Below are 24,852 nucleotides of genomic sequence, written 5' to 3' on the forward strand. Positions count from 1 at the left end.
GGGTACTCTAGCTATATAATTCAATGTAAGTACACAAATTTTGAAATGACATAAAATGCCCGTCCCTTGTAGCCGTGATAAATTAGCCTGAAGCTAATGCTTACCTGTTCAGGAGGAAATTAGCCAACTCTGCATTCTTTTGGGCTCTAAGCTGTCTCTATATTTCAAATACATCTCCAATATTTACCTAGGGTTTGTTATGCCTCTGGTCACGCAGCTGTTAGAAACATGCAGTTTTTTTTAGGTTGGGTAAAATCTATCTCCATTGATCCTGTTCGTTTGTTTGCTGCTTTCATGCCTGTACTAACATTACAACTGTAGCGTGCTGGGTTTACATTTTTACAAGTACATGTATATCTGGCAACCCGGCCTGGCTGTCAAACAGGGCAGTTGGTAACAACACACAGGCCAAAACAGAAACAGAAATTCCGTCACGGAACGGACATTGTTGTCAGAAAAGATAGTATTTCAACTTAGTATGTTTACTTAATATCTGATGACGCATTGGGGTCATTTTGGAGTTATTACAGTAAATATATTACACATTGGACCTTTTAATACCAAATGCAGAGTAAAAATTCAATGGGATTTTCGCAAACTTTTAACATCACATCTTTGCCTCAATTTGCACCACCCAAGGCAAGGCAAGGCAAGGCAGCTTTATTTGTATAGCACATTTCAGCAACAGGGCAATTCAAAGTGCTTTACATGAAAACAGATAAAAAAATTTAAAACAGATAAAATACAAGAATAAAAGTTACAGTGCAGTATAAGAAATGAAACATTGAAGAGCAGTTAAAAATATAAAAGCAGATAAAATAGGAATTTCTCTTTATATGCTTATACAGTGTACAGTGTCAACAATGCAACTTCAGTATAAGAAATGAAATTATTTAAAGAAAGGCAACATCAAATAGATAGGTCTTCAGCCTTGATTTAAAAGAACTGAGAGTTGCAGCAGACCTGCAGTTTTCTGGGAGTTTGTTCCAGATATGTGGAGCATAAAAACTAAATGCTGCTTCCCCCTGTTTAGTTCTGACTCTGGGGACAACAAGCAGACCTGTCCCAGACGACCTGAGAGGTCTGGGTGGTTCATAGTGTACTAGCAGATCAGAAATGTATTTTGGCCCTAAACCGTTTAGTGATTTATAAACCAGCAAAAGTATTTTGAAATCAATTCTTTGATGCACTGGAAGCCAGTGTAGAGACTTCAGTACTGGAGTGATGTGATCCACTTTCTTGGTCTTAGTGAGGACTCGAGCAGCAGCGTTCTGAATCAGCTGCAGCTGTCTGATTGATTTTTTAGGGAGACCTGTAAAGACTCCGTTACAGTAGTCTAGTCTACTGAAGATAAAAGCATGGACAAGTTTTTCCAAGTCTTGCTGAGACATAAGTCCTTTAACCCTTGATATATTTTTAAGGTGGTAATAGGCTGACTTTGTAATTGTCTTAATGTGGCTGTTAAAATTCAGGTCTGAGTCCATGACTACACCAAGATTTCTGGCTTTGTCTGTTGTTGTTAACATTATCTTTTGAAGCTGAGTGCTGACTTTTAATCGTTCCTCTTTTGCTCCAAAAACAACCACCTCAGTTTTTTCTTCATTTAATTTAAGAAAGTTCTGGCACATCCAGTCGTTAATTTGTTCAATGCACTTAGTCAGTTGTTGTATTGGACTATAGTCCCCTGGCGATAAGGTTATATAAATTTGTGTGTCATCCGCATAACTATGGTAACTTATTTTGTTGTTTTCCATAATTTGAGCCAGTGGAAGCATGTAGATGTTAAACAGGAGAGGCCCCAGAACTGAGCCTTGGGGAACTCCGCACGTCATATTTGTATGCTCAGATGTATAATTCCCTATAGACACAAAGTAGTCCCTATTCTTTAAATAAGACTCAAACCACTTTAGTACTGAGCCAGAAATGCCAACCCAGTTTTCCAATCGGTCTAGTAATATGTCATGGTCGACCGTATCAAATGCAGCACTGAGATCAAGTAATACCAAGACTGAAATTTTACCCAGGGTGACTCCGCATCCACTCAAGACTTTAGATTGACTTAATGAAATCGCACAACCTTTAAAAGTTTCTTTGCGTTAAACCTGAACATATGGAGGATATATTTATTCATAATTCAAATTGAAAGTCCATAGAGCGAAGCATCAAATTAAAATATATTATTATTTTACTACGCTACTAGGAAAATAATGCCATAATTGAATTAAAAAAAGGAAACTTTTCCATTTAGATTTAACATTTGGCTTTTCCATTGGGATTTAACATTTGACTTTTCCATTTGGATTTAACATTTGGCTTTTCCATTTGGATTTAACATTTGGCTTTTCCATTTGGACTTGACAGATGTCAAAAGCGTATGTAAATGAGGAGGCGTGGCCCAAAGGCTGGTGGGAGGGTCTGAAACGAAAGAGGTGCAGAGGCACCTTATGGACAGCATGGGGAGCTGACTGCTGGGAAGCACACCGTTGAGAGCATCTGGCTGCGGCTTCGCTATCAGGCTGATTTGGCCTCTTGTTTTTATTTTTTTTATTTATTTAACCTTTATTTAACCACGTAGGCCGTTGAGAACAGGTTCTCATTTGCAATAAAACATATAGTTTCACATTCAACATAGTACAAGAAAACAGAATACAATAGGCTACAAAGCTACAGATTAAGTAGGCACTTTTCACATTAATGATAGAAACTGATGATGTAGGCTAAACACAAATGACATTTCATGTAACAACAGAAAGTTTTCATGTAGTTACTGTAATTGGGCCCGTGTACTTTTTCGTTCATTTGATTTCCGATTTTGAAACGATATCCAAATTTGAAAAATGGATAATTTTAAACCTTGTTAATATTGATGACGATGTGTTCAAACGGAAAACGAGCCATATTTCAGGAAATAAACTTGTCCATGATTCTATTGAGTGACTTCCAGCTGACAGTGGGGTCTGTAAAAATTGTAAAAAAGCAATCGATTCTAGAATCTAGATCGGGAGTTTGACATAGTAGCAGCAGCCAAGAACTGGAAACTTTTTTACAATTTTCAAATTTTTCAAAGAATAAGGGTAGTTTTACAAAAATTGATGGCCAATTGCACATTTTCTCCGATGTTGTCGGACTTGAGAAGCTCCAGTCTGACGTAACAGCCAGCTGGTGGCGGCCGGGATTGCCTGTTCGCCGGCCGGCCAGTGATGCTCACAGACTCCGCTGTCAGCTGGAAGTCTCTCAATAGAATCATGGACAACTTATTTTTTATTTTTTTGCTATGTACTCAGTGCCAGCATCAAAAATGTCTTTGTCCACAAAAGGGGTGCCTGATTGAAAAAAGTTGTATAGTCTGTCTACCAGAGAGCACTGACAAGTTTATTTTTCAACAATAACATTTTTCCGCTCAGTGGTTACAATTTTGCGATTTTTTGTGTGTGTGATATATCTGATTTTTTGACTTCTCAAATATTTAAAATAATACAATATAGTATTTAATTTGATTTAATAATGACATATCAGTATTTAAAAACATTCAGTTGCAGTTGGGCTGAAGTGGACAATGACATTATTCTGAATTTATCAAGTTAAGAAAGTGTTGAGTTTGCACTACCAGCAAGAAAACAAATTAAAGTGAAACTAACTGCTAGCTACTATTACTAATTACTAACTTAAAGCAGCTATATTATGCTCATTTTTAGGTTCATAATTGTATTTTAAGGTTGTACCAGAATAGGTTTACATGGTTTAATTTTCAAAAAACACCATATTTTTGTTGTACTGCAGTGCTCTCTCTCACTGCTGCAGATCCTCTTTTCAGCTGGTCTCTGTTTTAGCTACAGAGTGAGACCTCTTTTCTTCTTCTTCTTCTGTACTATCTTTGATTGCACTGCACATGCGCAGTAGCTCAGATGTAGATCATGTCAGCTAGCTAGCTCCAAAGAAAGGCTGTTTCTACAACTTCGGTCAGTTACAAGGCAGGATTAGCTGGGAGACTTCTAAATGAGGGCGCACATGTAAGTAGTTCTTCTGTAGATTATGGTGAACTTGTGTGTGTTGTAGCAGTGCTTTGCTATACATGGATTTCTCTGCAATGTCATCACTACTTGCGCACGCAACCCGGGGGCAGAAAGAAGACGTGTTTCGTGTAGCTAGTAGTAGTAGCAGCATAGTGTAAGTCAAAATGCCAAGGAGTTGTTGCCTGGTAAATTGTACAAACAGAGACAGTGATGGGTGCCTGATGTTTAACATACCTAGGGGGAAGCATGGTTTTGGCAAAAACCGGCGGAGGTTATGGCTTCAAGCCATAAGAAGGGCAGATTGGGGTAATATGCAAGAGGCTCCCATTGTATCAATCAGAAAAGTTGCAGCTTGTTCAGTTGTTCAGCTAAGTGATATCTACCTGTCAGGGCTGTAGTACTCGAGTCCGGACCGTAGATAGTTAAAGGTCCGTACTCGAGATAAGTTTAGACTGCTAGCTAAAGCTACGCCGATGTTTTGCTAACGTTAGCGCAACAGCGTTAGCCTAGCCTGCTAGCTAGGTAAATATTACGACTGCCTTTGTACTATAGTTTCTTATATCTGCGTCCACGTTGTCAACATAAGACCTGTGGCGTTAGTGCTCCTTTTGTACCATAATGTTATTGAATAAAATATTAAGCTTCGCTCCTACGAGATGGGTGTTTTTTTTTACGTTACACACAAAGCTAACTGGCTATAGTTAGCCTATATGCTAGCGGACATTAGCTAACGTTGCCGAGACAGCTGCAGTAGAGTTTCGGCGAGCTAACCACGACAGTGTTGTCGCCCTCTCGCCCACAATCAACCTCTGCTGCTAAAAACAGTCAACCTGCAGTGATGTTTTAAAATGGAGACACACATATCGTACCTTTTCCCGGAAATCCTGGCCATTATTTTAACGCATAAACAAACCATAGGGGTAACACTCAGGGGTACCCCTGCTGCTAACATTGGCTATTACATTAGCCTAAAATGATAATTATAGCCATACATATATATCACAGTAACACGGCAAAATTAAAGACAGATAAACAGATCCAACTAAAATCACGTTTTATTGAGTCAGCAGTTAGCTATATACAAACAATAAGGAAAGCTTAAGGTTGTTGCAGTAGTGGACCAGCTCACCAATCTGGCTTTCTGCCCCTGGTATGCGCACGCACCCGGTAATGTTTGTAAACAGGAAACCCGTCTATTGAGAACGAGGTAGCATGCTAGCGTTAGCATTAGCGTTAGCAAGCTAATGCTAACGCTACGAGCTAATGGTTGCGGTTAGCCTGCTCGTTTCGGCTTGTGACGTCACAAGCCATGCCGATTTTGAACAGCTCACCCAGAGACTGAAGGCAGGACACATTCAGAAACCGTATCTCACTCAAAACAGCATGGATGGATTTTTTTCAAAGTTTGTATGTGTGTGGAAGCACCAGAGACACAACATAACACCCCAAATCCCAGAAAAAGTGTTTTTTTCATAACTTTAAGTAACTCGGCACTTTAAGTAACTTAGCATGATATAAGCGTATTTTAAAGAAAGTCATTGTTTACTCTGCAGCTAAGATAATTAAAGGCCACTATTTAACAATTTGCAATAGTCCGTTAAAAAAAACGTGCTCCAACTTCCTGTTGCTGTAACTAAGCATCTGACCATGAATGTGAATGCAGAAAATATGGTGTAATGTGCTGATGTGTACAGCAGCTCAGTAGCCAGTAGACCAGATAACAGAGACAGTCTGGCGTAGCAGCAGATATGTTCTCTCTTCGGGGACCACCATATGGAAACACTGTGTGTGTCTGCCTGGTCTAATACCAGCCTCTGTCTTTGAACTGCTATGAGTAGTTCTACACACAGGCCATGTGGGCATTGTCTGGGTATGGCTAAAATAAGTCAGATCATTTTACAGTCTGCTGACTACCAAGGCGGTGAGATGCAAAATGTAGCATGGTTAGAACAGCATTTACAAAAACACAATGGATGTTACAGAGTGCCTTGAACTATATTTCACAATTTGCATGTGATTCAGTGTGACCAGAGTGTTGCTTGCTGACATCAAAGTATGTTTGTTGGGGGGTGTGTGTGTGTGTTTATGTGTGCATGTGTGTTTGTGCGCGTGTGTTCCATTATTGAATGGAAAAAAGGACATCTAGATAATAGTTTGTCTTATTGATATTTAGAAATGCTCCTCTACTGTCTGAGTGGGTGGGCAGTGTATGCATTTCATTGACAGCTGAGCCAGCAGGGTCACATAGACACAGTGTAAACAACTTGCAATGATAACCTACAAGCCAAGGACAGAGAGTGTTGTGTTAGCAGTGGTGCTGAAGAATAAGGACCATGCCATTTAGTTTCACATTTTTCAACTTTTAAAGCTGTTCACTGTGCTACAGAGTACTAGCTAATTAGCCATCTAACTGTCTGGAGTCAAGTGACTTTGACATTGCACTTTTCTCTTCCGTACTGTGCAGCACATGTGTTTGTGTTGTCCAAGTTGGAACCATGTAATGGGTTTCCCTTTGATTACATTAACACATTTCCAAGTTAATTTTGACTAATCCAAATTACTGTAGAGTTCAAAATATATCCAAAGGAATTTAGCAACAAATTCTCTAAATTAAGTAAGAAAATAAATTGTTTGTAACTTCCAAGATCATGGTTTGGGTTTAAATTACGGCTCTGTTAAGGTTAGAGAAGCTTCGTTGTCATAGTTACAATAATGACCATTTGGTTAAAGGAGAAGTGTGTAGGATTTAGTGACATTGAGCGGTGAGGTTGCATACCCCTGAATACTGAATACCCCTCCCCTCAACCCGTCCCTTTCCAAGCATGTAGTAGAACCTATGGTGGCCTTCAAGTAACGTAAAAATGTGAAAGGTCCGCTCGTATACAGTTTTTGGTTTGTCTGTTCTGGGTTTACTGTAGAAACATGGCGTTGCAACACGGCAGAATCCGTGGAAGAGGACCCGCTGCCTATGTAGAAATGAAGGGCTCATTCTAATCTAACAAAAACACAACAATTCTTCATTTCAGGTTAATACACTAATGAAACATAATTACGAATATTATATTCCATTTCTGCCAATTGATCCTCCTAAATCCTACACTCTGGTTCTTTAAGGTTATGGAAGGATCGCTGACTGGCTAACAGAAAGAAGAAACAAAATGGCTGTCTCGGGCATTTTGTTGACCCATTCATCCACCCCAACTTCCTCCCCATGCAGACTTTGTCACTCTATAATAATGTCACCTGACTTCCACTTTTGCTCCCATTGGGAGCTGGTAGAGGGGTTATTACTTGAACAAAGAAACATATGTAGTTTGGGAGCACTTGCTGAAACGACTGAAGCTGTCATTGTAGATGTCCTTTTAAGAATATCTAAATCTTTTTAAAATATTCACAATTGAGTTTTGACTAGTAATATCTTAGTTTGAGATTTGGAAACAATTTAAATGTTTGTGAATGTGCTAAATTGAAGATAGCTATAATTGACTGTGAAAAGGTAGCCTCTCCTTTTCCCCAACTCGCCTGACATTCCCCGAGACATTTAAACTGACTACCTTATCCTACACGCACAAACACACTTACACGCACACACACACTTAGCTTTTAGTGTTTGTAATTATACGCGGTGCCGGCAACCGCGATGTGATTAATTCATGCGCGATCGTTATTTACACAACTTTCAGTTACTCACCAAACATCTGCAAACCACATAGCGAACAACACGGTACCCGTCGATTCTGCTCCATATCCCATTCCATTCTGTTAGTCCATACATTGTGCACGCAAACACGAACAATACACTGATAGCGCTTACTTTAACTTCCTGGTCCGGCATCACTTTGTTTCCCCAAGGAACACGAGCCCCATGACAATGGCTAGGGTACTTATTTTCGTAACAAGTTGGATTCTGTCCTCCTCTCCTACTTCAATGCCTAACGAATCTATTTCTTTCTCTCCCTGACCCTGTCTTTCACTGGTTGAAGCCTGAAAATATTGTAAACAAATTAATAACATAACTAATTACACTGGTCGGACTGTTCAGCTCTGTTTCAGACTGATACCTCCGGTTCAGGCTGGTCCTTATCCTCAACACGTGCCTTTTTCAGTCGCGGAAAATACTTTTCAATACTCATCTGGATTGAAGCAGCAAACATTCAGTGTAAGAGTAAAAAATGACATAACATTATTTATAATACGTTTATTTGATTCACAGCTGCTACATATATTGTTTTGACCTCGACATCCCAACTGCATTTTACTGCAAACTTGCGACTAGTTAACTTTCTAAAGCAGGCGCAATCGCTTGTTTGCTAAGAGTCGGGTCGGGACTCCAACATTAACACACTGACAACATTGTATTCAGAATATAAAATTTTTATAGCACTTTATGTGTGACTGTGTAAAGTTGTTCACGAGATAGATACCAACCTTTCGTGAACTTTCGCCAGCCGTCTTCTCTCCTTTATGGAGACAGACACTGTGTGCACGGTGGGAGGAGCTGTGTGTATGTGAGCGAGACACAAGTGACAGAGAGACGGAGGAGAGCAGGGAAAGGAAATGCAGCTAAACGTGTTTTAAATAGCGTTTAAAAAAAAAATTAATAACGAAATGCAATGTGCAGCGGCATTGCGGTTGATGGTGAGGCGCACCGCCACACATTAGTCTATGTGTGGGAAACACTGATGTGTGTGATAGATAGAATATCTGCTGAATCAATATACATAACAAAACACCCTGTCACGTTGGTTTCTACCAATTAGCTTAATTGAAGGACTTTATTTAAAGCAAGGGTTTTCTGCCCTCAGGGGGAGAGAGAGTCTGGAGATTGTCAACTTGCAGAGAGGTTGTATACGGAGAATTATTATGATAGATCATTTTTATAATTTTTTTAATTTTTAAATTGAGAAACCTGTGGGTAAATTTAGTTTGTTTGTTCGGAAGTCTTTTTTGTTGGCAGTGTGCCGGATGACATATTTTATAGCACTGTAAATAAATCTGCCCTTTTCACCACAATCCACGTTTGTGGTTTGCTGTGTCTTCACCCCATCACCACCCAACCTCAGTGTGTCCTTGTCGCCACCATCCTGTGTGGACGTGGGCTGCAAGGCCCATTTTTCACGTTGACATTTGTACTAGTCAGAACTACACTGGACAAATCTTGAATTAGAGTTGCGACTGGTCATCATTTTATGTAAAGATATCTGGAAATCACATTTCATACAGTCAAAATTTAAATATAGATATCTTTAATTAGATTCACCATACAACTCAATGGGCCATTTTTACTAGTCTGTAGTTTGTAATTAGAGATATCTCAATTTCAATTTTCACGAGTCAAAATATTGTTAGACATCTAAATGAAAGTTTTGACTAGTGATGAATCCATTGCAGATATACATTTCTACCTTTGGAGTACTGATTTCTTTCTCAAAGGAGAGCACAGAACATGAAAAAAGGGTGTTTGAAGTAGCAGAAAATTTCCATTTCAGTTGCATTTCCCTTCTTTCTTTGGACAGGGTAGTTGCAGATATGCTTTTTTTTTTATTAAGGAACTGGCATATTACTTGATCTTGTCAGATTAAAACCCTCCTACTTCTCAGGAACTAAAAATGATGGCTTGGCCACCATACATCTTTAGGTTTATCTGCTTGGTTTCAAAATGGACACACACATACACACACACACACACACACACACACACACACACACACACACACACGTACATCCTCTTTCCCTCCTCTAATCATCCAAGTGAATCAGCCAATGTTGTGGCTGCGGTTGTTTTCACCCTGGGCAATAGTCCCATATCACATTTCGCTCTCATTTTCCGATGGGAGTGATACATAAATCAAAGTTGCTTTAATCAGCGTTATCATTACTGTCCAAAACAGACGCATTATTACTGCAGGTATCCTTGGGATTTTCTCATCTTTTTTCCCAAACCAAAACCACAACAACAGAGAGTGTTATCAGGATTAGCAAACATCAGTCTCCCTCTTCCTTGTCTCCGGGGCCAAACCAAATTGTTAGTTCAAAATGTTTGTTTACTAGGCCGAGATTTGAATTTGGCATTCAAGGCACTGCTTAGAGGTTTTTGTTCTACAGTAAAATTTAATTGAGTGTGTGCAATATTTTTGGTTTTATGAAATTATGAAGGGATCTCTATGAATACAGAAATGTTCAGTTTTCACCATCGCTATTTGTTGACCATATCAATGATACGAAACAGAAAGTGAAGGTGGGCAAAGTCATAAACACTAATGAAGGCCTTGAAAGTGCTTTGTCTTCCTGTGTAAATCTGTAAATAGCTTATTGAAGCATGACACTGTGCCTCTATCTTTGTATTAGTTTTTGATGCCAGCAGCGCTGTGTAGCTGCAGGATTCTTAGCTTTGCTGTTCATGCAAAAATATTTAGACAGCAAAACATCTTTCACCTGATCGGCTTAAAGCTATAGTGCATAGTTTCTGTCGCCCCCCATGAAGAATTCTAAGGAATGACGACAACACTGTCGGCGCGTTCACATGATACAAGCCTTACGTGATCATCCCCACCCCTCCTCCACACAGTTGCTAGTAGCCATGGAGGACACAGAGGATTCAAAAAAACATGGACTCTTCAGAAGAGGTAATTATCTTCACTCGAGCTTCTGCGCGCGAAAGTCGCCGGACGACACAATCTTCTGAACATAGTCATGCTGACAAATACAGAGAGAGTTGTGTGGAGCCGATAGTCTAGATTAGCTTTGTAGCAACTCATTTGGCAATGGCTTGAATGTAACGGACGTTCATTAATATCAAAAAGTTACGCACTAAAGCTTTAAAGGAAAATTAAGGTTTCATAATAACCTGTGTCTTTAGCATAAAATATCATGGTTAATCATGAAAACAGAAGTATTAACCATGATCTCCTTCTCTTCAACCCATGGCTGTTTTTGCGTAGTTTTCACTCCTTTAAGTACCGGCTTTTCGGATAGTCATAACTAGGCATGTCATTTGTTAATAATTTGAGATTTCTGGCTACTCAGAAATGCCATCATTTGGCATATCAGTGTTAGTAAACATGTCCTACAGTAGGACATTTTTTATCAAGACAAAAAATACATTATTTGAAATTGTTTCAGTGTTTTGCCTGTACGCGAGCGTAGATACGTGCCTGATCCCTGAGCCTGGCCATTCCTACCGGACGCGTATTTCTATGCGATGGTCACAAGCGGCAGATTGCAGCCAATCACCTTCTCAGCTGACCGAATGACACGCTGCAGCTTGCCCTTGTCCTTGGCAGTGGCAGCAGCGTACCAGATGGTGATGGAGGATGTGAGGATGGACTCAATGATGGCTGTGTAGAAGTGCACCATCATTGTCTTTGGCAGGTTGAATTTCTTCAGCTGCCGCAGGAAGTACATCCTCTGTTGTGCTTTCTTCACGAGGGAGCTGATGTTCAGCTCCCACTTGAGATCTTGGGAGATGGTAGTTCCCAGGAAGCGGAAAGACTCCACAGTGTCAATTGTGGAGCCACAGAGGGTGATGGGGACAGGTGGGGCTGGGTTCTTTAAAATGTCCACAACCATCTGCACTGTCTTTAGAGCATTGAGCTCTAGGTTGTTTTGCCTGCACCAGGTCACCAGGTGGTCAGCCTCCCACCTGTAGGCGGACTCGTCTCCATCAGAGATGAGTCCGATGAGGGAGGTGTCGTCCGCAAACTTCAGAAGCTTGACGGACTGGTGACCGGAGGTGCAGCTGTTGGTGTTCAGGGAGAAGAGCAGAGGAGAAAGAACGCAGCCCTGGGGCGATCCGGTGCTGATGGTCTGTGAGTCGGAGACGTGTTTCCCCAGCTTCACATGCTGCTTCCTGTCAGACAGGAAGTCAGTGATCCACCTGCAGGTGGAGTCAGGCACACCAAGCTGGGAGAGTTTCTCCTGAAGCGTGTGTGTGTGTGTGTGTGTGTGTGTGTGTGTCACTCTCTGTCCGTCCATCCAACAGGTTCTCACACCCATCTTGTAAAATATGGACGCTTGGTCAGGTGCCTTTGTCGTTCTCATTGACGCTAAAAGTCTCCTTTAGCGCTTTAAGTAAACACGCTTGGTCGGGACTATTGCCGTCCCTTTAGCGCTTTAAGTAAACGCACTTGGTCGGGACTATTGCTGTCCCTTTAGCGCTATAAGTAAACGCGCTTGGTCGTGACTATTGCCGTCCCTTTTGACGCAGTTATGTTAAGGAAAGGGTCGTAGTTGGGCTTACGGTTCCGTTACATGCGGGAAGAACGGGACGGTTGGGTTTAGGAAAGGGTCATGGGTGGGCGTTCAGTTCTGTGACGCGGGAAGAACGGGTCGGAAAGAAAAAAACGTTCACGATGCGAAAACCGGTCTCCTGGGTCCTGTGTTTGACCCATCCACCACCCCAGCCAATCTCCTTACGCGGAAATTCGCCCTTACATACTACTCGCTAAATCCTATCTTAACTGCTGTTCGCCCCGGTGTGTTACACAAACACGCTGAAAGACGCCTTTTTCGTCGCATCAGACGCTGACAGCCACTGTCCAAATGTCCTTATTTTACGAGTTCGGAATGAGAACGGGTTGGCCCATCGGTCTCTCTCCGTGTGCCTGATCGCGTGTCTCGCTGTGAGAAGTCAAGACCAAGACAAGAAATCACCATGAACCTAGGTATTTTATTTTGAATGTGTTTTATTTTTGTAAAGTATCCGGCTGCACTGTGGTCTTCCTCTATGTGATTACCTGCCTGGCTTGACACTTACTGTACATACACACTGCCGCCGACTTGAGCTGAAAAGAAGCTCTGGCCGCCCTGTCAAGGACGCTTGTCAAAAAGCACGGGGAAGCTTTTGGCGCTTTGGTCGCTGTGACGTGGCAGCATTCTATGTTCGATCATGTTCAATCTTAACTTTACTTTACTAACACCTAGGGCTGGGCAATATTTCAATATTATATCGATATCGTGATATGAGACTAGATATCGTCACAAAGTCATATCATAAATTAAAGGGAACCCAGCAACAACGATGATGAGCTTTTCCTCGATTTTCTCGGAGCTAATGTTTTGGTAGGAATGAAAGTTTACATCGTATGTTTCTCTGTAATCAGCCAGCGCGAAGGACGTCTAGATTAAGATTGGTTGCTGGTCGTTTGCCGCTGAACCGCGTCATAGCTCATTACCATAAAGTTGACCAAATTTCAACTCTCTGCTTGACGCGCTGGTTGCTCAACACGCCCAAAACGCGACGCCAACGGATTTGCCGCTTCTTGCAGCTGAGAAAAGCTGGCTTCCATTGAAAATGAACAACTTCCTGTAACTTTGAAGCTCAAGTCGGCGGCGGTGTGTACGTACGGATACGCTCGCGCAAGAAATAGAGGTAACGCCGAAACGATCGCTGCAGCATGCGGGCCAACGCAGCCACTCCATGCGTATGAACGGACAGATTATGCGCCTGGTGCGTTTTCACTGTTACCCTATATATGTATCTGTGTTCTGGTTTGACTGGATACAATACTATGTATTACAAAAAAACTAAAATAATTTAATAAACATTATACTATCAGTGCAGGATGTGCATGTAAAACAAATCAGATTCACGATCAGTCTCATGACAGGACCTTGAAATTGTTTCCAGACAATTTAATTCATTCAGGTAGGTCCGCAGTTGAGTTCTGCAGTGCACTGAGAACAAGTGAAATTATCACTCCTGGCTGATCAACAGTTTAATATCAAACCAGAGCTGAGGCTGTCAAAAAATAAACCTCTGAATGACTTGTTGAGTTAGAGGTTTGTCTGTCATGTACGAGGGGGTGCAGAAATGTAATCCCTCCATCTTAATACAAGCAGCGTGTCCAAGCAGAGACAGAGGATGAGTGGGAGAGCAGCAGGATAAACACTTGCTGCATTTCAGGAGGCATTCAAACAGGACATAAAATCTCTCACACGCTGCCTCAATGTAGGCATGAAACTAAAATGTAGTTGTAACGGTGTTAAAGGGAATGGGAATTGAGATACAGAGGAAAGAAGGGAGGAGAAAGAAAAGTCAACAGTAACTTGTGTATATACTTTATGTCAGCAAGATTTTCAAGTTCCACTTCAGAAATAATTATGTGTGCACATGTACTTGTAAACCTAAGTGCAACCCACACCAGCCACTTCACGTAGTGATGCATCGCATCAAGGCATGTCATTTGATGCCCATAGCACACACCAGATACTTTACAAAGTATATATACAGACAAAGTATTAGTCAGGGTACAGTAGCCGAGATGTGCCAATCTGGGAAGCAGAAGTGATAAAATTGCTGCGTTTCTGGAGAGCTGACAGACGTTGATGCTGAACAACATTTTAAGCCAATCCATCCAGCAGATGTTGAAATATCCCACTGGATAAGTGAACTTTGACCTGCTGGTGGTGTAAACTGGAATTTTACATTAATGTAGACAATGCAAAACTCAACTTGTCTGTAGATGATACATATGCATATTAGCATTCTAGGATATATGACTGGGGACTGTAATCACAATCAGAATCCCTTCCATTATTTCTATGTCCGATTTTCTTACATCTGTCATTTTATCACATAAAAATAATCCCTGAGGTTTAGCCTTATTGCTGCACCCGTGGTTTCGATAATGCTGTAGAACTAAGAATTTAAGCTTCTTCTACATGTTTGCAAGTCAAGAGTCACGCTGGATAAAAGCATCAACAAAATGCCTGTGATGTAAATGAAAGTATAACTAATGAACAGGAATTTGTCTTGTCTGTAAGCTCTGCAATCACAGCGTCACAGGAGTTAATGCCAGCTGCACTCTGTCGAGATGAAGCTGTCTGTGTCCGAGGAGCTGATGCTGAGAGAACTGGGTGTAAATATGGGAGGGAAAAAAAAGGCGGGGGGGAGTAGAGGGAGAGGGCGAAAATAAATAGGACAGTAAAGCATCTGGTTGGCAGTAACATGGTATAGACACAAATACTTCACATATAAGGAACAAAGAATGGAACTAAGCCAGAGTTTCAGTTCATTCAAAATATTGACTTCATTTGGATAGAGTGGGACTATTAATATCATAATCCTATTCAATTTGGACAAGTGTAATAACATGGATGTTTTTTTTCCGCCCTTATGGAATGACTACAAACCAATAATGATAAATCTATATATCTCCCACTGTATCGCAGCACAAGACAGGGCTGGCCCCTATCTCCCATCCTCTTTGCCAGTGCTATTGAACCCCTTCCAATTAAGCACCATCCTGAGGCTCATTTCAAGAGACTGCAGAGACCTGGAGAAGAGCATAAATTGTCCAGATATGCAGAAAATCTCGTGCTTCATATGGATGATCCTGATTCTGAGAAATTTCAGCCTATAAGTTAAATACTCATAAAACTGAGCTTCTTCCTGTAAATGCTGTAGCAAAGACATTTTTTCTTTTCAAAACCTTTTATTTGAGACAAGCATCACAGTACATCTTTTTACCAACATCTTTTAATGTCAGTATTTTGTATGTTTTCATAATCTAATTCTGAAGCCATTGGCTGACTGCAGACCCGCAACAGCTGCTACCTTAGTTATTGACAAATTGTTTTCTTAAATTCTCTCATATTCAAATGGTGAATTTCAAATTGTAACCAGCAAGAAAAAAGAAGAAGCTGGTTGCTTATGAAGGCTGATTAAAACAAATGGAGGTGTGGAATTACCTGGACACTAAAAGCTCACATGATGAATTTAACACAATGTAAATTTCCATAGAGTCATCATTCATACTCACCTGCTCTGAGTTTTTTTTTTATAGCCATGATAGCAGCATGGCTCTAGTGATGGCAGTGTTGGTGGTCAAACCAGCCACCGCTAAAGTTGGAGACAGATGCCGGCCGAGCAGAGCAAAGTCCCGGGGAGCAGAGTAGACGTAGTAAAGTTGCTCTTGAAATAATGTCTGGAAAATGATTTTAATGAATACATGGAGATGTGACAAATATGCACTAGTCCAGAACACAGAACATTCTTCCTGTATTTACTTTCTTGCTCCCGCCCCAGACACACAACGCTCTTGCATGGTTTGTAGCGATGCATTAAGGTTTGCTTGGATTTTTCTCTCAAACCCATAAACTGATTTGGACCAGAGCAAACAAACTACATGTGTGAAAACATTTTGGTCTTGTTAACACAAATACTGTTTTCTTTCCCTCATTCCCTCATTATTTCCAGTTGCTTCTTCTTTTGCCATTTTGTTTTTATTCCACCATCAGTGAAACTACCAGGATAAGGTCAGATTATGCCCTTGGAGTTGCCAAAAAGCCTTTAATATGAAACATCTTTTGCAGTGTTTTTGTTGTTGGTTATGATGGCTAACTACGAAAATAAGACTCAAGTTGTAATAAACCAATTTGACCCTTTTAAAACGTTTCTCAGAGCGTTTACCTGTAGTGTGTTTAGGCTTACTCTGCTGTCCTACAGTACATCTATTTCACTAAAAGTCCTGTTGTGTTTCGTCACCATGTAACTGTCTTGTAGTTTGTCAGCACCTATTAACCAGGTCACACTGTACTCAGTGAATTAAAGCTTTTCATATATTTGACTTTCCATGTATCTTCCATCCTATGCAAGCACACTGCAGGCTGAGCAGCAGAGACCTGACTGATCCCAGTGGCAGCTGTCTCCACAAGCAGGCACACAAGCTGAAGATAATTGTTGGTAATTGTAGAGGAAGCCATTATTTTTCAGCATTTGGCCCTCTAGCATAGCACTATGAGTCACCATGTGCCAGGGAGAGGAGAGTTGGTGTCACTGAGACACCTGGAGGAAACAAACAGAGATTTGGGGCCTGCATACAGGATGCCGTGGCTTGACGGCACCAGAAATCTGTCTTTACAGAGCTTGAAGTGATAAGCTAAGTGATCTAGTGCTCCACTTTTTTGTTTCAATTGCATACTGCGTCAGTTTTTTTTTTGTTTTTTTTTATAGCACAGCGGACACATTTCCTTGTTCACAGCTAATGTAGCAAGTGTTGCTCTATCAGCAGCTGAAGGTAAATATGATGAGGGTCATGATACAAGTAGCAGAGAACACTGGTAGAGGGACAATCCACACAGCTCATGTTACTGCAGTGTATGTTTAAGGCTACTTTTATAACTTCACTGTAAACCCCAATCCATCCATGACAAAATTTTAATGTTACGTCCACACAAATGTTCAGGATTGTCAAAACAACATAAAAACTTTATGTTCATGTGACACAAAACATCCCATGTGAGGTTGACATAATTTTTTTTATGTTAAGTCAACAATCTTTGACTTTTGAGTTCATTCTACTTAAATGTATAACGTCAACATCACATAATTAGTTCAAGGCCAATTAACAACACATATACTGTGAACTTAGCATATATTTTTATAGTTAAGTAAACCTAAAAAATGGTTGTCAAAATATGTACTCAATGTTTTTATGTTCATATGACAAGCGGTCACTTTCATGTTCAAGAAAATGAAAATATTGTGTTCACTTAACACAACAAAAAACAATTACAACATAAGTTCCAGAGTTATACTGAACACAAATATTTTGTGCTGTTTTACCATAAAACTGCCACAATGTTTTGTGTTTTTACCAACGTATTATGTTTTAGTACACATAATTAAGTTTTAACTAGTCAAAGCAACGTTAAATTTAAAGGTTGCGAACAACTTCCATTTCTTTGTCTAATTTAAAATGTTTGAATAGAAAGGATACATACAATTTGTGTTATGTTTGATTTGATACAACATTCAAATTTACTGTTAAAATGGCATATATTGTTAAGCTCAATGGACAGCATAGAATTTCTGTGCAACTGCCAGAAAGGGAAAAAAAGGAATACAGTAACTCTGGCTCAGAAATACAACACTATCACAATATTGGTGCCACTGTATCAATAAAATAATTCAACATCAAATCATGTTATAAAACCGTTTGAATCAATTGTCCTACCTCATAGGTTTTTTTTTTTCATATAACTTTTTTCACAATAACAGCTCATGGTATTCTAGATATGACCACCTGAAGGCAATAATGGGTGAAAGCTACACTGTAAAAAAGTACAGACCCATTTAGTTATGTCCACTTATTTCTTATTTTTAACTGAACGAGCTTATACAAGTTGTGGATTTTGAACTCAACTTTATGAGTTTTTGAAAGTTAAACTTGCATTTATTCATTGGGTCGACTATTTTAATTTTTTGTCAGATATGTATGTGTTGATTGAACTTGGGTATGTAAGTTAAGTTATCAGTTGAAAAAAAAGCGTGTGTGTGTGTTGCAACAATAAAGAGTTGCCTTTTGAGTTTAAAATAACCTGTCTTCTTTCACGGCAAAGTTAAAGCATGGACACAATAAATTAATTATACACCGCAGATAAGTGATATAGCCTATTCAAATTTCAACTAAAATATAACATGTGTTGTGGCAAACAAGAAAGCACTAGTGCCACCGGTGGAGGGAGTACCTGTCAACGACTTGTGAATTGTGAATTTGGCATTTCACTCTTCTCAAATTGAAATGGAAAGTACTTTTCAAAAGTCAAACGTTTAGCTCCGCCCACATTTAGCCCAACCCCGATCTGCGTACTGCAGTCAGATGCAATTGGTTCATTGGCTGGTCAATTCCCATGATGCAAGGCGGTAAATAGAGTTGTGTTAAAATTTGCTGAAAGGTTCGCAGTTTGTTCGAAATACAAATGTAACTTTATGAATTCCGTTTATTAAACGTGTCTGCTTAGAATTTTTGTTGCCTGGTAAGTGTCATTGTGCTGATTTACATTTGTAACCATGAGTTAAGTGACTGTTACGTTTGATAAGAGCTGGAGTATTGCAGCATTAGACTTTGAGCAGTAATAGGCTTCCTTCTGCAATTAAACTGTGGTGTGTCACTTCACAAGCGGTCCTTTTGTGTAAAGTGATGCAAGATCAGCAGCTTTAGAGGGCCCCCTATTTCGCATGGGGCCCTTGGGCGGCCACAACCAAACACTCATGCTATCTCCGCTATAGATGTGGTAATGTTGTTTTAATTGTTGTTTGTACATAAAATTAACAAGTTATGACATAACTTTTTGTGTTTAAATATAAAAATACACATTAAACAACCTGATCATTCTATGTTAATATAACGTAGAATTATATGTTAAGAAAACACTAATTTTTTTTGTTGCACGACTAAAAAAAGTTATGTTAAACTGACATAAATTTCCTTTCAGATAACACTCACTGTGACACATTTATTCTATGTCTAGTGTACTCAAAACCTTAATGTTACCATACTGTACTAAATTAAAATTTTTGTGTGCAAGCCGTTTCCAAAAAATATTTGAGTAGAGTGAGAAAATTGGGAAATAGCTGAATAATGAAACTAATTATGTTAATTTGACTTTAAAATTACAATACTTAATTGTTGTTTGTACATAAAATTAACAAGTTATGACACATCACTTTTTGTGTTTAATAAACATATAAATACACATTAAGTAACCTGATCATTCTATGTTAATATAACGTAGAATTATATGTTAAGAAAACACTAATTATTTTTGTTGCATAACTAAAAAAATTATGTTAAACTGACATAAATTTCCTTTCAGATAACACTCATGTGACACATTTATTTTATGTTTAGTGTACTCAAAACTTTAATGTTACCATACTGTACTAAATTAAAAGTTTTGAGTGCAAGCCGTTTCCAAAATTTTTTTAGGTTGAGTTAGCGAATTCGGATTTACAGTGTTGTAGCAAGTGTATACCTTAATGAAAGCCCAGTTTAACTCACATCTGTGAAAAGATTTGGATCACAAATCCAAAAGAATCTTAAAACAAAATATCCTGACAAGGTTTTTAACCCTGATTATTTTAATCAGGGTTTTCCCTGGGTTTTTAGAGCGCTTAGAAGCAAATGACGCCATACACTAATTTTGCATATTACAGCACACCTTAAGTTAGAGTTTGTGGGGAAGTTGTCGCTGCCTCCGAGGCTAACCTCCTTCACGTTCTTTAACCAGCAGCTAGCATGCAAGACACAGGAACTTGGCTTAGTTTTTAAAGAGTAGTAGCATTTATTCACCAAATAAACTGTACACACTTTGTACTGCTACATTCACAGCTATAGCGTTACTGCTTACAGGGCTCTCAAGTTTTGAAGACAGGCATGAGTGACAGTCTAGCACACATGTAGCCTAGTATCATTTACTCCTCCCTCCTCTTTTGCATCTTTTGTTGAGGAAGTAACCTCCTTAAATGTGCATATGACAATTATTCACTTCAATGATACATTAATTCATTTTAATTTATTAATAAACCCCTGGACTGTAATAGTGTTAAGTTTGAGCAAGATTTCTGCTCATGTTCAAAACTTTGTGCACATTCAAAATGTATCTGTGTTCTCTGAGATTTGGAGGAGTCGTGATATTTTGAGAAAAATAAAGTCATAATAGTCACTATATTTCAGAAAATAATCTACCTGTGCCATAGTCTGCTGTGCATTACATGATTGCTCTGCTGATACGGTAGATCTCAGACCGTCTGACAGACTCAGAGCCCCGTTTGGGTCTCTGGTCTCTGAATGAGCGAACGTTTAGGGAAGTGTCTGTACGCTTTCTGATTGGCTATTGTGTAGGCACTTTCTTTTTTTTGATTGGCTGATAAGTGGCAGGCTCAACTAAGAACTCCAGGGGAGACGCGCTTGATTCCTGCCGGTTCCATAGTGAGAGCGGCGCGCCAGAGAAATTTTGGCCGCTGTGGCATGTTAAATATATTATAAATAGTTTTTCCGCGTGAGAAATACAATGTGTGGCGGGAGTGCGTGACAAAAGACCGAAATGAGTGACGGTCACGCTCAATGCGTGACACTTGAGAGCCCTGTGCTTATTTCATAGTTACTGACACACACCCCGCCCTCTCTCTTTTTTTTTTCTCTCTCCCTCCACCGCACACTCGCTAACGTGTGGGCTGCAGCCGCCGCTGTTTGCGTTTAAGCTGCTTGCTAGTAGCTTGCGCCTGATATTGATTGTAAACTTCTGGAAGGCGGCCCTTTATTTGAGTGATCAAATTGATGGTGCTGAAAGACTTGGCACGGCATCCTCCTTGCATTACTTCAACCTTGTAAGTATTGCATACTGCAATTTGTGTCTTTTTTTTTTAAACTGTGAAAAACGTCCGAGAACATTGCTTCGTCTTCAGCATGTAAATCATGTGCTCCATCACTGCATCACAAACTCTGTTTGGCCAAAAAAAAAAACATACACACACACCAGTGCTGACCTGACACAAACAATGGTAGCGAGAATGGATATAATCATCGGTTGCAGGAACGTCACTAGGAGGCTATGCAAAACTTTTCCTTGCAAAATCTTACTTACAAACTCTAATGTTAGCTTTTAGATACATCAAAGCTGCATGGGAGGAATTTACTTAGGCCAGACTGTGCTCCTGCTGAGTTCTTTAGGCTATGACTTAACCGCTATCTATCCAGTCCCTCCAGGATTTCGCAGCCTTTTTTGAGATTGTTGGGGCCCAAAATGCCTGATTTTGGGGGCGCTTTTGTAAAAAGTTGCGATAAAAGTTGCGATGTCTTTTGTATGTTTGTTGCAATGAAGTTGCGGGAAACAGTGAAAGTTGCAAAAAAAGTTGTGATTTTTTTTTTTTTTTTATAGTTCTTGGAGGAAGGAAACTTGTTTTGGGGAGAATAAAATTACTCTGGGCTGAGATTTTCTATGTAACCTTACCAAAAAGGCTCAGAATGCTGTAAATGTTGGTATAATATGAAAATGGCTGGTGGGTTTAAGACAAAAAATAATAATATATTGAATGAATCAAATCTGAACATATGTGTCAGTGGCTTATATATTCCTATCCTATCCTGGCCTGGGACACACATTCATACGGTTTGATAAAGTAACATTACTTATTGGACTTTAACTTATCATTGATTTTACAATAACGAACATAGCTGTCCTCAATTTAGGTCATTGTGTCGTCTCATCTCCGGTTTTTCCTGCAGCCACCGTGTGTGATTGTGTGTGTTTGTGCGCGCATCAGTCGCGGGGGGAACGGAGCAGCAGCCCCGCGAGTCGCACCAAATTTGCGGTGATTGGATGACTTTGTGTGAATTGGCGCGATCGCGACATCGCGAAATCCTGGAGGGACTGTCTATCTGCCCGTGTAAATATATAGTAAAGTAATACCATACCTAATTCCTCTCTCTATTAGATAAGTTGCAGGTCAAAATAAGACTTTAATTACTAGGGGTGTTATGATACGCGTATTTGTATTGAACTGTTCGGTACGCATTACAAACCGAACGATTCGTTGGACTAATGCTATTTCATTTAGAAAAAAAGGAGCTTAAATTGTGTGAAATATAATGTTCTCAGTGCCACTGCACTCAACAAAGCAGCACAAACGACGTAACAGGCAACATGCTGTCTGCCCCTCCCACTCCCAAAGAAAAACATTCTACTCCAGTCAGGCATGCTACGCTGAACTAGCTCGTTGCAATATAGCTAGTAACGTTAATGCGACTTTTACCAGACCAGAATTAGAAGATCCTCCAATAACCAACAGGTCTGGCGTTTGGAGCCACTTTGGTTTCCCTGTAAGTTATGAGGGTGATGGCAAGAGAGTGGTGGATAAAAACAACAACGGTATGTCGCATCTGCTACATGAGAATAGGCTACACTAGTGGGAATACTACAAACATGTCAACTCATTTACGCCGACATCACCTCAGTGTGTCAATAACTGCAACTAGACAAAAACAAGAAGCAACACACACGCTACAAACTATAAGCAGCAATTTCCAACTGATTCAAACAGGGCAAAAGACATCACTGCGGCGATTGGTACATTTATAGCTGCGGATACGAGACCCTACTCTGTAGTGGAAAATGCAGGTTTTACGAACATGGTTAAAGTAATTGAGCCCTGTTACGCTATTCCTTCACGAGCCCATTTCAGCCAGACCGTGATTCCTGCTTTGTACTAAAAAACAAAAGACCAAATAGAGAACCAATTGTCCGAAGCACCAGCTGTTGCTCTGACAGCTGGACGTCAAGGGCTACACAAAGCTACCTGATTGTAACGTGTATATTTTTTTTATAAGGAGCTGTTTTTGTTTCATATGCTGCTATGAAGACACCCCAGAAGATGGGTTAAGTATAGCTCTGTCATTGTTCAAAGTAAAAAAGTTCATACTTTATGATTGTGTTAGTTTTATTAAATAAAAAAATTGTAAAAAGCAAGTAAATTTCTCTGGCATTTCTTTCTTTTTGATGTATCGAAAATGCACCGAACTGTGAATTTTGTGAACTGTTACAACCCTATTAATTACACTAATTACAGTTACTGCACGGTTGATTGGTTCAATCAGTGTCGTGTCAACATCCAAAATGTCATATCCAGCACAAATCAGTAAAACAGACAAACAGAGATCAGTGTGCAATGACAAATCGCAGTACAATAGAAAGAATAAATTTGCACTTGTCATACATGATTTATTTGTTAAAACATAGGTATTCTTTTCTAGTTTCAGCCAATGTGCTCACGTAAGCTATAGGACTTATAGTTTTGGAATTATCTGCCTCAGAGAGACAAGATGGTCAGTGGATTTTTTATTGACGATAATATTATTTATCCTCATCCACTCTTGAGCCAAAACGCAAACGAGTATTTTGAAACTGCAATTTCAGTCATTTTTTATTTTTATCTACACAAATTATATACCAATATGTTCACAAAGGCCTTCTGGCGCTCACAGTGAGGTCATTTTACTTCTGTCGGTTCTTTTCACAGGTCGCTCTCTGTGTGTCTTAATGGCAGCAGTTTGACACAGGTGACACGGTCATTAGGTGATTAGAGAGATCAAAGCAATCTCCTCTGTGTTTACAAACATGGCCACTGATTAGTAAGCATGACGCAGCATTTTCGCCAGACAGTCAAATTGCAACTACAGACAGTAATATACGGTTAATGTACACACGCGCACACACACACACACACACACACACACACACACACACACGGTTCTTCATTCGTCATGTGCCTCTGGGTGGCTTATTGGTAAAAGGCTCTGTCCTTGATGAAGGGTCCGCAGGTTTGATTCCGACCTGCGGCTCCACAGCAAACGTGTCGTTTTCATTTATTATCATGCACAGGTGTGTCGTAATAAACTTGAAAGAAACTCAGTCACTCGTTGTCCACATCAGAGCATATCACACAGCGTGGCACAAACATTGTCTGACACAAAACACAAATGTTGCTGAACGAATAGCAGATTCAATCTTTTCCTTTTGGAAATTCAAACCAAGCCAGTCAACATGGGTATATCCCTGGTATGACAATTCAGAGAGCCCCTGGCTCAACCTGGGAACACTGCATAACAGTTATCAATTACCTTAAGTTCTAGAAATGGGCGGGGGCTTTACACGTCATATTCAGTGAACAGCTAACATCACATACTCCTGTCCAGTTCATGAAATTGGCACCCACCCACCCGCCAAATGCGGGTAACTTTTGTGATTGGCGGATGAAACTGTCAATCTACCTGCCACGTTGGCGGGTAGCCAATGAGAATTGAGTGATTCAGACACCTAACTATCGGTAAGCAGGGTACGCAGTTGCTTACGGGCCTGGTCCAATCAGGGGCCCGCATCACTGGAAGACATTGATTGACAGCCGGGGCCCCCTATCACATTTTCATTACTCACACAATCCCAGCAGTCCCACGTGCAGCCACTGACCAAGCGGGAGTGAGAACGGGTAAAATTAATTTCCTAGTTTCTGATATGAAGACGAGACGTGTGTGTGACTCGAACATCTCACATTTACCAA

General features: G+C 40.0%; 1 protein-coding gene and 1 long non-coding RNA gene across 3 annotated transcripts in view; one reads left to right on the forward strand and one right to left on the reverse strand.

Moving 5' to 3' along the window:
• Positions 1 to 24,852, forward strand: part of lrfn2b (leucine rich repeat and fibronectin type III domain containing 2b) — a 205,748-nt gene that overhangs the window by 125,477 nt on the left and 55,419 nt on the right. The window lies entirely within an intron of this gene.
• LOC116053504 overlaps positions 8,346 to 24,852 on the reverse strand; it is a 28,983-nt gene continuing 12,476 nt past the window's right edge. Inside the window, exons 3-5 of the long non-coding RNA XR_004105861.2 lie at positions 22,808 to 23,149; positions 12,136 to 12,138; positions 8,346 to 8,357 (exon numbers count right to left, since the gene is read on the reverse strand). This is a non-coding gene — a long non-coding RNA (uncharacterized LOC116053504). The remainder of the gene's footprint in view (positions 8,358 to 12,135; positions 12,139 to 22,807; positions 23,150 to 24,852) is intronic.

Source organism: Sander lucioperca, chromosome 19 (genome assembly GCF_008315115.2).
Source record: "Sander lucioperca isolate FBNREF2018 chromosome 19, SLUC_FBN_1.2, whole genome shotgun sequence".
Taxonomy (NCBI): domain Eukaryota; kingdom Metazoa; phylum Chordata; class Actinopteri; order Perciformes; family Percidae; genus Sander; species Sander lucioperca.